A 21,529-nucleotide genomic window follows, 5' to 3' on the forward strand; every position below is an offset into this window, starting at 1 on the left:
GGGGCAGTCCTCTTGTTCTGTCACAGAGAACTGTCACGCTTCCTCCTCCAAGGCAACTTGGCTCTGCTGTGGGTTCTTGGCTTTGACATTGACTTTCCTGTGAGACATTCAAGGTCTGCTCCTCGGTGTCCTTTCCTGTGTTCCCTCCTCTCCGAGCACTTGTCATGCAGTACTGTGTGCCTATTACACCTGCGTACAGGTCTGTCTCTGCCTCACCCTGTACGATTTGTAAGGATAGGAACTGTAGCTTCCTTATGGCCTGGCATATGTTGACCCTTGACAAAGGTTTGTTAAATGAATAACATTTGGTATCACAGTATCTTGCCCAAGGACATCTCCTCGCGCTCTAGATACTCTGAGGTGCCTTCCAGTCCTCACGGTGCAAGATTCCACAAGCATGTTCTTGAGGGAGCCACGGAAGCAGAGGTGGCCACCTTCCCCCAGGTTTGACTTGACTTCTCTCTGCCCCTCAAAGGACTCTGAAGGTTCACCTGCCTTAGCTCCAGGCTTAGGGAAGAAAAGGAGGGAAATTGAGACCCACTGCATTAATTCAACAGCAAATATTTTGTGAGCATCTACTATGTGCCAAGCAGTGTGCTGGTTGCAGAGTATATAAAAGTCACTAAGACACTGTTATTCAGGAGGAGCTAAAATCTAATGGAGCTCACAGACATAGAAACATAATTATGTGAGTGAGAGAAGGGGCTACAGGACACAGAGGAGGGCCTGAGTAACTCAGCCTAAGGGAGTTCAGGAAAGCTTCAGAGAGGAGGTTGCATTTGGGCTGCATCTTGAAGAAGGAGGAGTTTTACAAGTGGAAAAGGGCTGGTGCTGACATTTCTTCTGTCCTCCAATGCAGGTTTCTATTACTTGGGTGTCAAATCACATTATCACTCAGTAAGACTACAGTTTCCTGCTGAATTTATTTCAGTCCACAGACTCTGGGAATTAGACTGTTGTAGGTTCTTATACAATCAAAATTAGCCCAGCAATACAGTCTCCTTAGAATGTCAGGCATCCCTTCCCAAATTATTGTTTCCAGCTGCTGGTTCAAAGACTTTATGGTATTTTAGAAGAGAGACAAATGCTACCCATTAATTGAGGGAAGATTGTGTACTATAAACCCTTATTAGGCACTTGAGACAGTTTTTCATATAATCCCCACTCGCAGTTTCAAATACTTGGGCATATGCCAATGTTAGGTGTTCATGTTATCACCTAAGGAGGGACTCTGGCTGCCCAGAGAGAAACCCATGAACTAATATACAGCTTGGTAAATTAGCCACTCTTCAGGATCTTCTTATTTATTTATTTATTTTTAATTTTACTTTAAGTTCTGGGATACATGTGCAGGACGTGCAGGTTGTTACATAGGTTATACATGTGCCATGGTGCACCTATCAACCTGTCATCTAGGTTTTAAGCCCCACATGCATTACATATTTGTCCTAATGCTCTCCCTCCCCAAAAGTCTTGTTCTTAAGCTGCTTTTGTGACACAGTGACAGGGCCTCAGCTCTCAAATGCAGAGTCACATTAACCAAGCTCACAGTGCCTGATGTACAATGCTTATAGCAGCAGCACTTGCTCTGGCCCAGGTACTGTTCTAGGCCTTTTCCATAGAACATCTCATAATCTTCACACTATGAGATAAGTGCCATTATTATTCCCATTTTACAGATGAGGAAGCTGAGACACAGTGAATTTAAGCAATTTGGATCAACACAGAATGTCAATTTGCTATTTACAGCTGTCAAGTAGACCAGCCTTTCTGTCCACCTGACCCAGGCCAGCTCACCCCATGGGCACTATGCCCTCAGTTGCTTACTGGGCATGGAATCAGAACAAGAGAAGTCAGCTACCATCAAGGAGCTCTTATCTTTGATGGCAGTCTGTATAAGTAGGTGTCATATCCCCTGTGGAAATTCTGGAAGATTCTCTGGTCTTGGCTCCATCCCTGGATATTCTGGCTTGGGGCCCGGGGCATCTGCAGAAGTGATCCTATTGGTAAGTCTGGTCCGATGGGGAGGGCCTCTTTGGGGACGCTTGGCTATTGAGTTTGCTCACCGAGACTGCCTCTCCTCAGGTAGGTTTCCAGAAAGACTCAGCCTGGTTTCTGTCTGTGATGGCCCTTTGTCTGCACTTTCTCAGCTCACCGTGTCATCCCTTCCTACAACATGTTTTCTCATGCATACACTGCCTTTTTATTTGCTAAAACTTTCCTCCAGCTCCAAATAACTGTTAGGTCTGGGAACTGGTCTTTCCTCTTGAGGGGATACTGAATATTTCTGCTCGGATCTAGGATTTTAAAGTTTATCTCTAAGAGGCAGTCTTATTTCCCTGATTTCCATGTTGTTGAGTAAATTTTTTGTTTCAATTAAGATGAGCTAAACTGCTATAAAAGTGGACTAAAAAGCTATAATGACTCAAATACAATAGAAGTTTCTTTCTCACACAGGTAACAGCTTTTGAGACAGACTCAGGGGCCCAGTCTTCTGTTTATCTCCAACTGTTTACATTAGTGGGACTTCTATCCTCAAGGGCCTGGAAATTGTCTGAAACCAGCCAGCAGAAAGGAAGGAGAGCAGAGCAAAGGTGCAAATGCTTCCTCAGACTTGATCCCGAAGTGACGACCCTGATTGTGCCCACATGCCATTGGCCCATTGGCAAGCACTAGTCACGAGGCCACACATTGTGCAGGGAAGGCAAGGAAATGCAAACTTGTGACCTTATTATATGTGCTCAGGAAGAAAAAACCAGCTATTGGCTTCTGCCACAGTTGGCTCTTCCTAAGTTCCACATACCCTCTCCATTTTACAGATGAGGAAACTGAGGCTCAGAAGCAGAAACTCATTGGAGGTAGCATTGCTAGTAGGTGATGGAATGAAGATTAGACTCAATTCTGTCTGATTCTGAAGACGTTGCTCTTTCTACTTGAAAACATTTTCTCTTGATCCCGTGTATGAACAGGATGATGGAATGGAGGACATGTGGGAGTGGAGACAGAGTTAAGGTTTTTTGTTTTAAATTTGTAAAATTTGTATATGGCAGTTGTTACCTATAATACAGGCATCTCAGGTATAACAATATATATGCATTTCTGAAAAACTTTGCATCTTCAAAATTACACACTAAAACTAATAGGACATACAGGAAAGTTAGGATTAGAGGAAGACCACATAAAACCAATGGAACTTTGAAAACCAGTGGGCCTTTGTAACCAGATCACTTTCAAAACACTAACAACCCTTGCAAAAATACAAGTGATGTTAAATCTTGGTGCTAAATCTGTTAGCACCAAGCATCACAGTCAGTCACCCTTAATGTGGGCACTCATTTCTACAGAGACCTACTCATCACAATTAAAAAACTATCCATTGATCCACTTGTCTATCTTTTTGCCAATACTGCACTGTCTTGATGAGTGTAGGTTCATGATATCATCATTTTTCATCGTAGAGTCCTCTTGATTATTTAAGATTGTTTTGGTGAGTCTAGATCCTTTGCTTTTCTACATAAATTTAAGACTCAACTTTTACATTTATAAAATATATGCTTACGATTTTGATTGGGATTGCATTTAATTAATAGATCAAGTTGGGGAAAATTGACATCTTAATATTGAGTCTTCAAATTTATAAAGATGACATATCTTTTCTATTAATTAGGTCTCTTTAATTTCTCTCAGAGGTATTTTTTAGCTTTCGCCATAAAGGTTTTGCAAGTATTTTGTTAAATTTAAAAGTGTTTTATATTTTTGATACTATTATAAATGATATTGGTTCTTAAATTTCTATCAGTTTTGATTAATTTATTTTGAAGTTCTGTTATTAGGCACACACATTTAAAATAGCCATGTCTTCCTACTGAATTGGCTTTTGTCAATAGAGAAATATTCCTATTGATCTCTGGTAAATTAATATGACAACGTTTTTATGCCTATTGTCTTTATGGTATTTTTTTCATTATTTTACATTCAACCTATCTCTGTTATGGTATTTAAAGTGGATCTTCTTTTTAAAATCCATTCTGACAATCTCTGCCTTTTAAATTGAATGGTTTAAGTCATTTATACGTAATTATTGATATGGTTTTTAAAAGTCTACCATTTTGCTGTTTGTTGTTCTATGTGTTGTTTTGAGTTTTTGCAGTTACAATTCCCTTTTCCCTCCCTATTTTGAGTTAATAAAATATTTTAAAACATTCCAATTAAATTTTATATTGGATTAGTAATAATACATTTAAAAGTATCTATGACATATATATGTAGGGAGTATACACTTAACTAATTATTAGTTATGCTTTAGTTTTTCTCTCAGAAAAATGGGACTTGATATATTAATCTCACACAGGTTCCACTGAGAGGCTAGAGAAGATCTGTCTGGCTGAAAGGTAGCTGCTGTAGCTCATATAGAAAGCCTGTGAAAACAGGTCTCTGATCTCTCTCAGCAAAACCTGCCCTCCCTGTCTTGCTCAACAAAAAGTAAAGAAAGAAAAAAAAGAAAAATTATGGGAAAATCCTCCACTTGGGTCTCAGCATTACTCCTAAAGTCATTGCCATTTTTATGAGATGGGATATTCACCCAGAGTTACAGAGGAACAATCATGTATTGGGAGGAAGAGAAAGAAGGAGAGAGGAAAGTGATGTTGGGCTAGTCTAAGGAGCCACCAAAGTGAAGGCTGTAATTTCTAGACTCATTTTGGCATTTCTGACCCTCATTGGTATGGCAGGGCCTAAAGCTCCTTCTGATCCTAGACAGCAAAGATTGTCCCCTCTGGCCTTGCCAGGAACAACACAGCTCCACAGTTGCTTCTCTTCCCTTCATGAGCTCCACAGTTGCTCCTCTTCCCTTCATGAGGAGAGTGCCCATCCAGATTTTCACCCTTACTCTCTTGGAAAGTCATTCCCCCCAGTGATTAGAAGCTGCTATTCAAATGTCTGGGAAGATAAGCCAATGAGTTGAGGTATATGAAGGCCAACAGCCATGGTGTCTTAGCTGTAGAGCAGAGAGATGACCAACTCAAACTGAGGTCTGAGTAGCTTTGATCACCAGACGCCAAGGGAAATGAATCAAGGGCAACATGCCTGACCCATTGAACTTGTCTCCCCTCTACTTCCTTAGCTTTAAGGCAGGAGAAATTGAAGATAAGAGATAGTGAGAAGGCAACTGATATCTACTCAATAAAGTTCAACAGAGACAAACTAACTTGAACTATTACAAAAATTTTCTTGTCTGCTCCTGGAACTCCTCCTTTTTATTATTTGAATAGTGACACATCTACTTCTAGCAGCCAGATCTCTTAACTCTTCTTTTATATTTTCCATTACTGTATTCCTTCCTAATGCCTTTTGGGGAGTGTTCCTTGACCCAATCTTCTAGTTCACTAATTCTGGGATAGAGGCTGGCTTAGTTTAGGTTTCTGTGAAAGCAGAGCCTGAGGTCACAATGCCTGTCTTACTTAGGAGATGATCCCATAGCAATAGCCCACTCCATAACAGATTTTGTTGACTTTTTTTCTGTCCCACTTTTCTTGTTCCATCACTTCTGCTTCCTGGGCAACTAGGGCTCATTCTACTAGGGGCCCTCTGAGAAACTGTAGAATATGCCTCAGGATTGTAGCACTGAAGGGAGGAACAGCTGGGGCATTTATCTGCCACTTCCATCCCATAGGGATCTACTGGCTAAGGGCTGTTTCTGGGGCTGTCACCTCCCCGACACTTCCCAGCTGCCCCTCATAGGTTGGTAGAAATCTCCTGAGGGGATAAAGAAGAGTGTAGCATGCACTTGAGTAGATGCAGAGGCATTATGCGTGGACCTGTCCATTATAGCTGAACTACAAGCAGGTGACCAAGGGAATGAGGTGTAGGGCCCAAAAACACTTGCCCAGGCCGTCAGGGTGGACAGCCCACAGGCTTCCCCACCTCAGGGAGACCCTGACCCTAGGAGACTGCTTATACCTCAGCTTCAGGCACTGCTCCTCTTCAGAAGCCTTCGCTCCTGATTGCAGTCACTCGGCCTCAAGTGTGGGCTGGGGGGAGTCCCTCTCTTGTTATTTTCTCTGGCGAGGCACCCTCTTTGAAGCTTGCAGCTGATTCCTGTAGCGCTGGGCTACAGCAACCTCTCTTCTCTTTACCAGCAGTAACTGGACAGGGAATGATTTGCTCAGAGCAATACAATGATAAGAAAAGAGACCCCGAATGTAAGTTTTTCCCAACCTGAGAGTCCTCCTAGATGCCACTTTCTTTTTAAGTCAACTAGTGGCCAGTTTTGAAGATATTATCCCTTTAGCATCTCTCCTATGAGTCTTCCTCCTCCCCATTCTCCTTTCTGTTGCAGCATTTTTCTGGGGCATAGAGACCTGGCCTCATCTGCTTATATATTCCTGGTTTGGAGCAAACCTTGTTTTCTGCTCATTGGTAGCCCTTCAAGTCAACTTTATGCAAAACCAGGGAAGTGGCCTCTGCATGGGCAAGTGTCTAAATTAAGCATTTCAACCTTCATAAAAGGATGTCACCCTAACCCCACTCCACCCTTCTTGGCTGGCTTAAATTTAAGAATAGTTGCACTTAAATCCAACTAAGAATTTTGCACCCCAGAAATTTCAAGAGATTATAAGTTTGGACTTACTGCTGATCGATACATTTCACAACTTCCAATAAAAGAAATAGTACTTACAGAGAGTTGTACAAAGTATAGAATATTCTTTACTTTTTCCTTGTCTCAAGCCAAGCCATTGGATCTGCATCGTCGGTTGGAATCGCCTTGAGTCCCTCTGGAATTCTTTTACATAACTACTTTAGCATTATTCCACTGGGCATCATTATAGGAAATTGTTAGAAGCAATATTAGGTCTCTCATTTTTGTATTTATCGTTAGAGTATTGTTGAGGACATGCTCACTACATTGTAAATTACTTGTTGATGAAAATCCACCAGATAATTTTCTCTCAGGTCTGCTTACTAGGAAAGTTTTTGCTGCTCAGTTTTTTGGGTTTTTTTCCACAATCTTGGCTCACTGAAACCTCCACCTCCTGGGTTCAAGAAATTCTCCTGCCTCAGCCTCCCAAGTAGCTGGGATTACAGGCATCTGCCACCACGCCGGGCTAATTTTTGTATTTTCAGTAGGTATGGGGTTTCCCCATGTTGGCCAGGCTAGTCTCGAACTCCTGATCTCAGGTGATCCGCCTGCCTCGGCCTCCCAAAGTGCTGGGATTACAGGCATGAGCCACTGCACCCGGCTTCTTCTTCTTTTTTTTTTTTCTATTCACATTAGGTCATAAGTTTTTGCCACATAAGCAAGTCTGCTATAGACACATTGTATTAAGGACACCATGAATTATATACAACTTGTGCTTTCCTCATTGCAATGATTGCTAGGAAGTTCAGAGTCAAACTTATATATGTCAAGGAACTGTTCAGGATTTTTCTAAATGGAGTTGGTGAACTAACTTTGTCCATGATTTCATCCCTCTCTCTCTCCTTTTTTGCCCTCATTTTATCTTCACAGTGATTTTGACTTTATTTAGTTCTCATCTTTTATGTATTTGTGGAATCCACCTTAAGTCCTCTTGAAAACAAGATGGGATTGAGTAGCAGTGAATACGAATAATAAAAACAGCTGTGGGGAGTGAGGTATTAAGCGCCTGGAGTTGGGGTTGGGGAGGGAGAGTTTTGGCTGATTCAGCTCCTTGGGAGTCACACGCCTGGATGAGGGGCATGACATGGAGGACATGCCCTGAGTGAGGGTGTGCGGTGAGAAAGCAGCCAAGGACGGGTTCTGAAGACAGCTTTATAACAGATGGAGGAGATGACAGTGAAAGGCCTGCAGCAAGGCTGGAGGAAAGCCCGAAAGAGGACGGGCTGGGAAGCAGGAGAATATAGGTTCTTCCCTTTTGAAGTATTTTAAACAAGCCCATCATGTTTCTATTCTGCCCTTTTCCTCATAAAATCAACAAGAGGAATTGCACAGTTGAAAGACTTAATTGAGCATAGTTTATTTGGCTTGGCAAGCTTCTATGATTTTTTTTTCCTCTCCTGAACTAAAAAAAAAAAAAAGGCTACCCACGGAGAGAGAAGCTTTTCTGTTTCCACCTAAAGTTCACTTCCCACATTCCCAGCAGCCTTGGCAGACCCCTGTCAGTCTGGTCTATGGTGAGAGTAAGCGAGCCTTTCAGCACTTTCAGTCTGAGAGCACGCCCTGGTCTACCAGCGGACCCCCCGGGGAGCCAGGGCCCAGCCTCTCCAAGCTCCTGTGGCCGAAGGTGACGTCAACACCCACTGCGCGCCTTCAGAGCTGCAGCGAGGCGGAAGTGGATTTCTGTAGCGAGGCACCTGGACTCATAATTTAGTCTACTTTCACTGCCTCCCCCACTTGGCAATCAAAACCGGAGATGCTTTTGAGCTTTCTTTTGTGCTGCCCAGAGAGGAGATGGGCTTATTGTGCCAACGGGCAATTATTTCATATCGCTCTACAGAGCACAGGCTGCAGCTGTCTTGGAGCAGGAGCTTTGCAAGGTGGTTTCAAAGTGTCTCGTCTCACCAGGCATCCAGCAAGAGGCTGCAAACACCCTGCGGGAATACTTAGTGAGCAACTTTCTAGACACATTGGCCTCAGTGAATCACAACTAGTCAGTCTCCCTGTCTCAGTATCCTGAGATGTGCGTATACCTGCTAGAAGTTGTCCAGGGTGGGGACAGTGTATTAGAGGAACATGAACAGTCGGCTGAGGAAATGAAAGAAGAACTGAATTTTATAAAGCATATTCAAAGGCATGACCCATTTTAATCTTCACAGCCACATTATCAGCCAGGCATTATTCATCTCAGTTTACAGATGAGGAAACCAAGGCTCGGGATATTAAAGTGACTTGTTAAGGATCATGTAGCTTGTTAGTGACAAAGACAGAGCCCAAACTCAGGTCTAACTATGTTAGTTCTGGGCTGTCTTATAGATTTTTTTTTTTTTTTTTTTCCCAGAAAGAGATTGAGAACCCTTAAATAAAGATGTTAGTTGCTTAAGTACAATTCATACCATGAGCCTTAATCTCTCCCTTCAGGAACAATCTATATGGTTTATCAGCTCAGGGAAGCCTTCCTCCTCTCCCAGCATGTTACTTTCATCTTCTTGTTCTGACTTTTCTCTAACTGGCTTTCATTGTCTTTTTTATGAAACTAAAAACATCCTGCAGTCCCTTTGAACCTGTTCTATGACAGAGGAGAGCTCTGTGGCTTGGCCGGGGAACAGTTAAGCAGAGCAGAGAAACAATGCCACCATCAAATATCGCCCAAGGTCCCATTAATAAGGGTTGTTCTCCAGACCCGACAGGACCAAAGAGCAGGGTTGCATTTGTGTTATTGCTGCTCCCTTAGCTTCTCTACAAGTTTGATGCCATGGAAATAATTGAGGAAGACGTGAAAACCAGGTGCTCCGGCTTTGTGTGACTTTGAACAGTGGCAAGGTCTCTGGAGATTTTTCCCTCTTATTGATAAGAGAATGAGTCAGGAAGAGGTTCAAGATCCTCTTCTAGAGCCAACAGTCATCTGTATGGAAGAAACCAACGTTTTTACCTCTGCTTTTAACTTATCAGTGGGGTTTGACCTGCAATTTCTGAATATGGCAAATGGGAATATGGGGAAAATCATATGAAAGAATAGTCTATTCTTTTAGAGATGGTCTTTTAGCCTGAATCAGGAGAATAACGTCATTTTTTTTTCCACTACTTTCTGAGGAAGGAAAATATGTTCACTCTTGTAACTCCAGTGCCTAAAACAGTGCTTGGACATAGCGTATGTTCAACAAATATTACTTGAATTAATGAATTAATAAAATAAACTTAAATATCCAAGAAATCCAATATTTCTTAAAATTCAAGACTCTAATTAATATTTGAAAATCTTCGTGTTTTTGTCCATGTGCCAAGTACATGTCTGTGATACTCCATGGTCCCCATACCCCACCCTCCAATTGAGTTTCCATAGGACCTGAGGTCTCTTTGGCATATTCAGATCTTGCTAGAATTTAAGGCTGTGTTCGTTAACAAAAATATAATAACTTGAAGCATGAGGAAAAGCCTCATCAGAGACACGAACAGACAATGCACAGGAAAAGAAGTGAGAATTACACTTAACCCTGGGAAAAGATGCTCAACATCATTCACTTATAAGTGTAAATTGAAACTACACTAAGATACAATTTTCCACCAGTAAGATTGGCAAAAATCCAAAATTTGGACCACATACTTTATTGGTAAGGCTAGGGTGAAACAAACACTCTTCTACATTGCTTGTAAGAATAAAAGATGGCATCATGATGATGGAGGGGAATACGGGGAAATTTAGCAATATTATATGTGCATCTACCATTTGACTCAGCAATCATACTGACATTTCTTTTAGAAATCTAGATTTTAGAACACTATCCCAAAGCCACAGTAGCAAAAATATGACAAGATGTATGTATAAGGTACTGTTACAGCATTATTTGTAATAACAAAAGACTGGCATCAATCAGAATCGATAGCACAATAGTTAAATAATGCTTCAGCCACATAATGATACACTGCAGTGTAAAATGGGGATTATCTCTATATAGTAAAAGATCTCTAGGGTATACTGTTAAATGAAAAAAGCAAAGTGAAGAAAAATATGTGTAGTAAGCTACCATTTACATATGAAAGAAAGAGTAGAACCTATCTACCTATCTCTGTAGGTATGCATTTGCTTACATTATAAAAACCAATAAGGGAATAAAAACTATTTTTAAATAGCTGTATAGAAGAGGAGAGGGAGGAATATCTTTGAATATTCCAAAGATTTGTCTTTAGAAACATATATTATTTTTTAATTATAAAACAAAATTAAATAAAAACACAATCCCCCAAAGCAAAAATAAAATGTGATTATATTTGTGTAGCCAGTAAACACCATTATGAAACAAAGAAAAATAATTTCAAATGACTTTATTTTATTTTATATTTTTTCATGTCAGATGGGTAATGTGCTCATGCTGTAATAAGGTTCGAGGTTGGCACATCTCACACATGCACATGCAAACTCAGTCATCACACTTAAGCTACAAAAGCAACCTCGAATGACTTTTTTTTTTTTTTTTTGAGACCATGTATCTGATCTTGGCTCACTGGAGCCTCTACCTCCTGGGCTCAAGCAATTCTCCCACCTAGCCTTCCAAATAGCTTAGACTGCAGGCGCATGCCACCATGCCTAGCTAGGTTTTTAACTTTTTGTAGACACAATGTCTCACTATATTGCCCAGGCTGGTCTCAAACTCCTGGTCTCAAATGATCTTCCTGCCTTGGCCTCCCAAAGTACTGGGATTACAGGAATGAGCCACCATGCCCAGCCTTCACATGACTTTAAAACAGCAATTTGGCCATATATTCCCATTGAGATCAATCCTAAGGACAGAAAGAACAACAAACACAAAAACAAAACCTTGAACTGTTCTCAGTAGTCATATTGTTGGTGGTAGAGTTGGTATTGCTATGTTGAGACTACTGTGTTGTAGGATAAAGAAAAGTGATTATTTGGTTTCATTGAGAACTATATATTTTTGGTGTGGTTGAAAGCAGATATAGATGCAAGATTAATAAGTTTAAGTAAGAACCCGTAGACCTGTATTTCATTTGGAATATCTGTATGAAATCATGACATGTTTGATCTTAAAAACATATTTTCTAGTTCTGCCTACTGAAGAAATCCAGACAGAGTCTCTGACTGTAGTCAGGGATCCCCAAGACCAAACTCAGGTTCAGTGATTCTCTAGAAAAACTGGTAGAACTCAGCAAATCTACTGTACTCATGGTTACAGTCCATTACAATGAAAAGATACAGATTAAAATCAGCAATGGAAAAAGGCACATAGGGAAGATTGCAAGAAAGACAAGATACAAGCTTCCATTTTTCCTGTCCCAGTGGAGTCATATGGACAGTCTTAATTTTTCCCAGCAATGACGTGTAGCAGCGCATACAAGGTAGTGCCAACCACAGAAGCCTTTTTTTTTTTTTTTTTTTAAATCTGGTGTTAGTGATGTGGGCAGGAATTTCCAAAGGTCAACTGATACTGCATGGCCCGAGGCATCTATCAAAAATCACATTGTTAGCCGGTATGGCCCAAGGTCCTACAGAAACAGACATTCTTATCAGGAAAGACATCCCAAGGTCTTCAAAGTTATCTCCCAGGAGTTGGTCAAGGGCCAAACTTTCTGTGGAATGTACAGGGTTTGGGCAACTCATGCCTGCTGAGTTAATCCTTTGCTGCAAACTGACAGCAAGGCACCACTAGTACACAGATTGTGGTAAATACCATTGCCGACAAACAAAAATATGGCTTTTTGGAGAAATGGCTGAATCCAGGTCTGGGGAAGGTGAGCCTAGAATATATTCAACTCAAACAACTCAACAGGAAAAAAACAAATAACTTCATTAAGTTATTTGTGAGCAAAGGACGTGAATAGACGTTTCTAAAAAGAAAACATACAAATAGCCAACAGGTATATGAAGAAAATGTCCAACATCACTAACAATCAGAGAAGTATAGATCAAAACCACAATGAGTTATCATCGTACCCCAGTTAGAATGGCTATTAAAAATGAAAAATATAAAGGAATAAGGAAGTTATCAAAGATTATTAGAATTGTGTCACTAGGACTCAGATGTCAATCTAAATAAGTTTCCACTGGCCAAAAGACAGGATGACTTAAGCAATGATAATAAAGATAATTATTACAGTAAAAACTTTAAAACCACATATCCATTTTTATAATGATACTAAAATAACCACAACAGCTCATTGGTCCCCTTTGGAAGATGCTAGGAATAACCCACATTATTAATTTAAAAATAGGTAAATAAAACATTTGTTCTCTCTTTCTTAAATGATTAGAAAAACCAGATATTTGATATGGTGTGTTGGTAGAGGGGCTTCTCTTTGCAAAAGTATTTCTGCTGAAAAGAAAAAGAAAAAGAGAATGGGATAGAATTATAGTATCGTTATGTTTCAAAACCTACTGAAGTAGTGGATTTGGGCAATGATCATCACCCTCAAAAAAGAAAACAACAGAGACTGTCCCTCCTATTAGAAATACAAACACCACCTGTAAAGGCCTGAGGTGGGGGAAAAATGTGACCAAGTATCTAGATGTAATTACCAGTTCATAAGTGATACAGGCCAGAGGAAAACATGTTAAATGATCTATTAGGGCAGCCATGCAGTCAGCAAAATCCAGACTATAGGAAACTACAGTATAACTATGGAAAATTACAGAGCTTGTTTTATCACAAAAATTTTTAAGTTTGCAGAAAATAAAGGGGGAACATACGGAATAAAAGAGACATATCAATAAATTAGAATATATGATACTTATTTGTATCTCAATCCAAACTATCAAAGTGTAAAACAAAAAGCAAAACCAAAATCATTTCTAAGACAAGTGAGAAAATGTGAAGACTGACTACTGAATAACATTAAGGCATTATTATAAATCGATTTTAGGTGTGTACTGAGATGGCCTGATTTTTTGGGTTTGTTTTTGTTCTTTTTAGTCCTTATCTTTTGAAGGCACAGACTGAAATCCTTATAAATTAAAATAATATGTTTGAAATTTGCTTCAAAATAATCTGGTGGGAGGTACAGGGAATGGGTGGGGGTATAGGTGAAGCAAAATTTGCCATACTTGTATTGATAGCTGTTTAATCAGGGTGAGAGGTACACTAGATTCTTTATATGTTTTCTCTACTTTTGTATGTTTGAAACTTTCTATAATAAAAAGTAAAACCAACAAAAACAACAATAAAAACAAAAGCCCTATGTCAAATAACAAGATGGCCCCAGCATTTTGATTGAAAAAAAGAATAATAGGGAATCTCCCTTCCTTCCTTCCTTCCTTCCTTCCTTCCTTCCTTCCTTCCTTCCTTCCTTCTTTCCTTCCTCCCTCCCTCCCTTCCTTCCTTCCTTCCTCCATCCCTCCCTCCCTTCCCTCCTTCTTTCTTTCCTTCCACAAATATCTATCCATTATCTACTCTGTTCCAGGCAATGTTGTAAAAATAGCAGTGAACAGCTATAGTAACCAAAACAGCATGGTATTGGTATAAAAATAGATACATAGACAAATGGAACAGAATGGAGAACTGAGAAATAAAGCCACGTATTTACAGCCAACTGACCTTTTACAAAGCCAACAAGAACTTACATTGGAGAAAGGATACTCTCTTCAATAAATTGTGCTGGTAAAATTAGCCACACGCAGAAGAATGAAACTGTACTCCTAGCTCTCACCATATACAAAAATCAATTCGAAATGGATGAAAGCCTTAAACATAAGACCTGAAACTATAAAAATAGTAGAAGAAAACCTAGAGTAAACTCTAGGACATTGGTCTAGGCAAAGAATTTATGACTAAGACCTCAAAAGCACAGGCAACAAAATCAAAAATAGACAAATGGGACCTAATTAAACTAAAAACTTTCTGCACAGCAAAATAAATAATAAACAGAGTGAAGGGACAACTTGTTGAATGGGAGAAAATGTTTGCAAACTATCCATCTGACAGGGTACTAATATCCAGAATATACAAAGAACTCAAACAACTCAACAGAAAAAACAACTCCATTAAAAAGCGAGCAAAGAATGTGAATAGCTATTTCTCAAAATAAGACATACAAATGCTCAACAGGTATATGAAAAAAATGTTCAACATCACTATCAGAGAAATGTAAATCAAAACCACAATGAGATATCATCATAGCCCATACCCCTTTTTATAATGGCTACTATTAAAATGACAAAAAATAATGGATGCTGCTGAGTATGTGCAGAAAAGGGAATTCTTACACATTGTTGGTGGGAATGTAAACCAATATGGCCACTATGGAAAACAGCATGGAGATTTCTCAGAAAACTAAAAATAGATTGACCCAGCAATCCCACTACCGGGTACCTACCCAAAGGAAAAGAAATCAATATATCAAGGAGATACCTGCACTCACATGTTTATTGCAGCACTATTTACAATAGCAAAGATATGAAATCAACCTAAGTGTCCATCAGCAGATGAATGGATAAGGAAAATGTGGTATATATATACACGATGGAGTACTATTCGGCCATAAAAAAGAATGAAATCATGTCATGTACAGAACACTGATGGAACTGGAAGTCATTACCTTAAGTGAAATAAACCAGACACAAAAAGACAAATATCACATATTCTCACTTAAATGTGGGAGCTAAAATATTTGATTATGTGGAGACAGAGAATAGAAAGATAACAGGAAGGGTGAGTTGAGGGTAGGCAAAGTTGAAGAGAAGTGGGCTAAAGCACACAAGTGTACAGTTATATAGAAATAATAAATTTAATGTTTGATAGCAGAGTAGGGAGACTATAGTTAATAAAAACGTATTATACTCAGGTGATGGACACTCCAAATACCTTGACTTGGTCACTACGCATTATATATATGTAATAAAATTTCAAATGTATGCCATAAATTTGTCCAAATTAAAAAAAAAGCAGTGAACAAAGAGAAAGACAAATTTCTTTTCCTTGTGGTGGGAAAAGGTAATCCTAAATAAAATGAATGAGTAAAACAAAGTATGTCCAATGCTTATAACTACAATGGTGAATAATAAATCAGGCCAGGGGGCTACAGAATGTGGATAACTGCTATTTTGAAGAAGGGGTCAAGACCTCATTGAGAAGGTGACATTTGGGTCAACACCTGAGGAAGGTGAGGAGAGAGGTATGCAGATATCTACAGGAAGAGCATTCTGGGTAGATGAACCACCTAGGGCAAAGGCCTTGAGGCAGAAGTGTGCTTGGAGTATTTCAGGAAGAGTAAGGAGGACAGTGTGGCTGCAGCAGACGGAGCAGAGGTGAGTGTGGGAAGCAAGGCCAGGGAAATAGTGCAGGGTCTTAGTGGCTACAGAAAGGACTTTGACTTTGAACTTTCACATGACTTAGGATGAAGAACCAGTACAGGTTCGTTTGTTTTTAAGCAGCTTTATTGAAGTATGCATTAATCTCCCGGAGCCGCCAAATAAATTGTCATCAATGTGTAGCTTAAAACAATAGAAATTTATTCTTTCACAGTTCTGGCAGCAATAAGTCTGAAATTGGGATATCTGGAAGCTGAGCTCTGGGGAACTATAAAATTTTGAGAAAGGGAGATAATGAAAGAGCAGCTAAGACTGAGGAGCAACCAATAAGGCAAGAGAGAACCAAGAGGATGCGTGGTCTTAGAAGCCAAGTGAAGAAACTGTTTCAACTGTGTCTACAAAATATTGCTTATAGGTCAATTAAGTTGAGGACTGAGACTTGGACCATTTGATTTAGCAATGTGGAAGTCACTGGTGGCCTTGATAAGAGTAATTACAGTTGAGTGACATGGACAAATGCCTGACTGAGTTCAAGAGACAATGGGAGGAGAGAAATTGAGGACAGGAAGAAAAGATAATTCTTTTGAGAAGCTTTGCTCTAAAAGGGAGCCAATAATGAAGCAATAGACAGAGAGGGGTTCAAGGGTTATTTTTATTTTTAATGAGAGAACTAATTGTACAGTGATGGGAATGATCCAATTGGGAGGGAACCATTAATGATGCCAAAGAGGGGAGAACTGCTGGTTCAACACTCTGAGTCTGGGATGAGATTTAGAGAAGAGGAGAGTTATTGGCCTTAAGAGGAGCACCAACAAGTTATTCATTCTAACACGCAGGGTTGAGGATGGAGTGGGGGACACAGCATATGGTGGTGAGAGCTTATAGAAGTTCTCTTCCTCAGTGAAGTGTGAAGCTAAAAGTGAGGTTGGGAAGGAGATGTTGGCATTTTAAGGAAAGAAGAGAAGGTATGAAAGAGTAATCTAGAAGAAGAGTTAGCGAGTGAGTGGACTAGGAAAAGAAAAGCATGACTTGAGAGGCAGTGGATGAGGCAAATGCAGTAGTGTTAAGGGCCTCATTGAGGGTGGCGGTCATGAATTCACAGTGAGACCAGGTAGCATGGCAGTGTGCTTTTCTTCAGTGTTATTCAGATGTGTAGGTGTTGGTGTGAAGTAAGCAGAGAGTTGTGTTTAGCAAGGCTTTAGATAGTGCCACACAATTGTTTAGTAAGGGAAGTGGGAATGTATACCAGGGAGTGATCATAACACTTGATTGTGGACTTTGAACATGGTAAGGGTCAAAGTGTGAACAAAAGCATTGTATGACACAGGAAAAAATATGATTAAATTAATGGGTTGTAGGTCCCATTAAACCTACAAGTTCAAAAATAGGAGAATTGTTTAACTTGGGGTGCCAGAATTTATGAGCTAAAAATGGAGGTGGTGAGCAGAGAGTATAATGTTGAAATGGAGGGTGTGGAGTTGTGTTATTGGTATATGTCTAAGAAAGTGGATAGTAGAAGCAGGGTGAAGGGCAAATTCCTGAGGAGAGGATGCCAAAGAACCAGGACATCTGATCCATGAGAAGATCATCTCATGGAGACTGAACTCTCCAAGAACTAAGGCAGAAGTAGTGTTGGAGAGTATGACAGAGCTCAGAGCTAAAATAATCAAAGAATGAGTGGGAGTGATCTGGTGGAGTAGATGACAGCAACAGTGAGGAAGAGTGGTGACATAACTTGTCAACCTGACCTTTCCCTGAAGTAAGTCATAAGACCCTCATGTGAGAGGTGCCCTTCCTGTACCTGGAGGAAAAGGAAAGGAACGTCCTTATCTCTGAAGATCAAGAGATGCCAAAAAGCATATGAACAGGCAGGCCTTGCTAAGTTTCTCCCAGTTCATTACCCTTAGACCACACCAATTCATCCTATCGTATTTCTCCATGACTATCCATTCTTTATGAAATCTATGAAAAAAACACTCAGGTTTAATTGTTTATTCGAGTCTTTATTTATCAAGGCTCCCATGTCACATAGAACTTATAAATGTGTATGCTTTTCTCTTGTTAATCTGTTTTTGTTACAGGATCTCAGCCACGAACCTAAGATGGGTAGAAGGAGAGATATCCTCCCCACCTCACATAACAATTTACATTTTTTCAAAGAAGGAATAAAGAATATATGACTGTATGCTTGATTGTTATAGTTCTATAGGTGTATAATACTTTGGAAAAATACCCAACAACTGGCCACATTGATGTCCTGGGGAAAGGAATTAAGTACATGGGGACAATGGTGTCATCCCTAGGGGTTACCGTGTATCCCTGGTAACTTTTGAATTTGAGCTACATACATACAATGCCAATTACAAATAGTAATAGTGATATTAATTTAAAAGGATGTCTTTTTGTTTTCAAGTTGGGGAGACAAAATATACATACACTTCTTATTATAATATGGAAAGTATTTAGTGTCCTAAGAGAGGCAGAGATGAGATTGCATTCCAGGCTTGGCTAGAAAGTCAGGGCTCGTGGAAATTTAGGTACAAGTGTGAGTTTGTATTTTGTTTAAGTATACCTCAGTGGAACTGGAATGAATGCCCCAATCTCCAAGTTCAGGTCATGTTCAGCAGTGCTTTAGCCTCCAACAAGTTTTTTGGTTAAAAGCAGGTGCCAGAAAATTTGTAAAGTTCCGTAAGGGTGCTGCTAGCATCTGATAAAAGTCAAGGGTTTAATATTACTAGTTAAAAGCTTTTTAAACACTCATCACCCTCTTTTGTGATCTGTTCCAGTGTTGAAGTAGCTGTGCTTAACACCATTGTGTCCCAGTGGGAGACAGAAAATGCATGTTATTTTTAGCAAAGTCTAGTGCAAATGGTGGATGCTCTTTGGACTCTGCTGGCAGATTTGATTCTTAGCTCCTGGAAAGCCAAATTTATTTAAATTGCCATCCTTGTCTGTCGTCTCGAACAGTGAAATGAACTTTTCCAGTTCCTCAAACTGTGATGTGGTGGGTGAATAAAATCCCAAGGTGGCATCCAACTAGGACTGGATTGAACGTTTCTTTCTTTTTTGTATTTTTTTTTAAAGCTAAGTAAGGACACAGAGTTTCAGCTCAGCAGCTGATAAAGACATCTGATTTACTGGGAAAGCACTCTTCCACCTTTATTTTCTAAAACAGGAAAAGTCTCAGGCAACTCATTAACTCTAGCTCTTCCCAAATCAACTGTCTTAAAGATTAAGATACCCTAACTTGAGAGAAAGAAAATTCTACACTTCAATATTTTACTGCCCAAGTCACCAAAAAGCCTCTCATAAAATTTCTCTTTATTATTAATTAAAGAGACAGGGTCTTACTATGTTGCCCAGACTGGACTCGGACTCCTGGGCTCAAGCAATCTTCCTGAGTAGCTGGGACTACAGGTGAGCACCACTTTTCTTCCTTGAATCTATTAATATGGTAAATAACATTTATAGATTTTTGAATGCTAAATCATCTTGCTCTCCTGAAGAAACTCAACTCGGACATGACTTTTTAAATATATTGAAACACTCTATTCCTTGTAAGTTTAGAATTCAGCTGTTAAACTCTGTGGCTTTGGCATTTTATTCTTTAGAATACTTTAAACTGTTGTTTCAATTTCTCTGTTTCAGGAAATATAGGCTTTCTTTCTTCCTGAGACACTTCCAGTGAATTATATTTTTCTGGGAATTTGTTTCCAATTCATCCAAGTTCCCAAATTTATTGGTATGGAAAGTTCATATTAATTATTTTATGTCCTTACCCCTGCTGGTCTGAACTTAATGTCCCCTTTTGGAACATAATGTTGTTTGTGCCTTCCCTCTTTTTGCTTGGTTTATCTCACCAGAGTTTTATCTATTTTAATATTCTTCAAAGAGCCAACTTGGGCTTTGTTGAACCTATTATATCGTTTCTATTTCATTGATGCTTTCTTTTTATTATCACCTTCCTTCTATATTTAATGGGCTTATTCTTTTTCTAACTTCTTAAGTTGGTATTTAATTGTTGAATTTTCAGCCCTTCTTTACTTGTAATATAAGTATTTTCTCAATGCTTCTATATTCTAATATGTAGTGTTTGATTATTGTACAGTTGTTATGAAGAATTTTTACTATCATTTAGTCATAAGAAGGTTTTAGAATCCATTATTTCTTTCAGACTTACAGGTTTTAAATGTTATAAAAAAATTTTATTGATAGATGAATAGTGGAGAAAGAACATGACTGTATGTCAATTTCTTGAAATTTATTGAGATTTAATTTATGGTTTGGTCCATTATCATTTTTTGAAAAAGTTCCATGTCTGTTTGAAATGAATGTGATTGACAAATTGTCCATTAGATCAAATTTGTTAGTTTAAAATTGCAAATATTCCATATATTTACTGGGTTTTGGTATGCTTGACTTATCAATAATAGACTTGTGTTTAAATCTTTTGGCATGATGATGGATTTGTCTGTTTTTCCTTATATTCTATTAGTTTTCGTTTTGCATTTGTTGAAATTATTATAATAGGTGTATAAAAGGAAAAATCATTGAATTAACCAGGAAATATAAAAATGTTGAGTATTTTATATTTCCTGGTTAATGCAATGATTTTTATACTAAACACTTTTATTTGATATTAATATAATTATGACAGGAGTGGTATTTCTCTGTTTATCTATTTTTAAACTTTTATTTTAGGTTCAGTATATATATTTTTTATCCTTTTTCTTTTTTCTTTTCTTTCTTTTTTCTTTTTTTTTAAGACTGAGTCTTGCACTGTTGCCCAGCCTGGAATGCAATGGCACTATCTCAGCTCACTGCAACCTCTGCCTCCCAGGTTCAAGTGATTCTCCTTGTCTCAGCCTCCTAAGTAGCTGGGATTACAGGCACCCGCCATCACGCCTAGCTCATTTTTTTGTATTTTTAGTAGAGACGGGTTTCACTATGTTGCCCAGGCTGGTCTCAAACTCCTGACCTCATGATCCTCCCGCCTCAGCCTCCCAAAGTGCTGGGATTACAGGGGTGAACCACTGCGCCCAGCCTATCTTTTTATTTTTCATCTTTCCGTAGCAATTAGCTTCAGGTGTAAATCTTATAAGCAGCATGTTACTGGATTTTTAAAAACTCAGAATGGCAAACTTTTAACTGGTGAGTTTAGTCCATTTACATTTATTTTAAGTATTGATATGTTGCATTAGATTTTACCATTTTACTTTATACTATTTTCCTTGTTCCCCAACCCCATGTTTTTCTTGTTTTTCCCTTGCCTCCAGAGGTATGAGTTAATTTTATTGTTGTTGATTGCATTTTTCCTTATTCCAATTGTTTTCTATTGGTTTGGAATTATTTACTTTATTTATATTCTCTTCATGGCTACCTCTGAAATTTTGCCACACCTATTTGACTTAATAATATCGAGTGTAAAATAATATATTAATTTCTTAATAAACCATTCAATAACTTAGAATACCTTAATTTCATTTAACTCTTCTTCAGACTTACATGTTATTATAGATCCAGTATTTTAGTCCCATCCTTTTATAACCTCACAAGTTAATAAATATACTAATAATTACAATTTTTATACAAACAATATTTGTCTAGATTTGCACGTTTGCCATTTTATGTCCTTG

The 21,529-nt window shown here is 38.9% G+C and overlaps 1 non-coding gene across 1 annotated transcript; it reads right to left on the minus strand.

Moving 5' to 3' along the window:
* Positions 1 to 10,980: 10,980 nt before the first annotated feature.
* Positions 10,981 to 11,082, minus strand: LOC129024206 (small nucleolar RNA U13). The gene has a single exon (XR_008497042.1). It is a non-coding gene; the product is annotated as a small nucleolar RNA U13 (small nucleolar RNA).
* Positions 11,083 to 21,529: the final 10,447 nt, after the last annotated feature.

The sequence above is a fragment of the Pongo pygmaeus genome, chromosome 1 (assembly GCF_028885625.2).
Source record: "Pongo pygmaeus isolate AG05252 chromosome 1, NHGRI_mPonPyg2-v2.0_pri, whole genome shotgun sequence".
NCBI classification, from domain to species: Eukaryota; Metazoa; Chordata; class Mammalia; order Primates; family Hominidae; genus Pongo; species Pongo pygmaeus.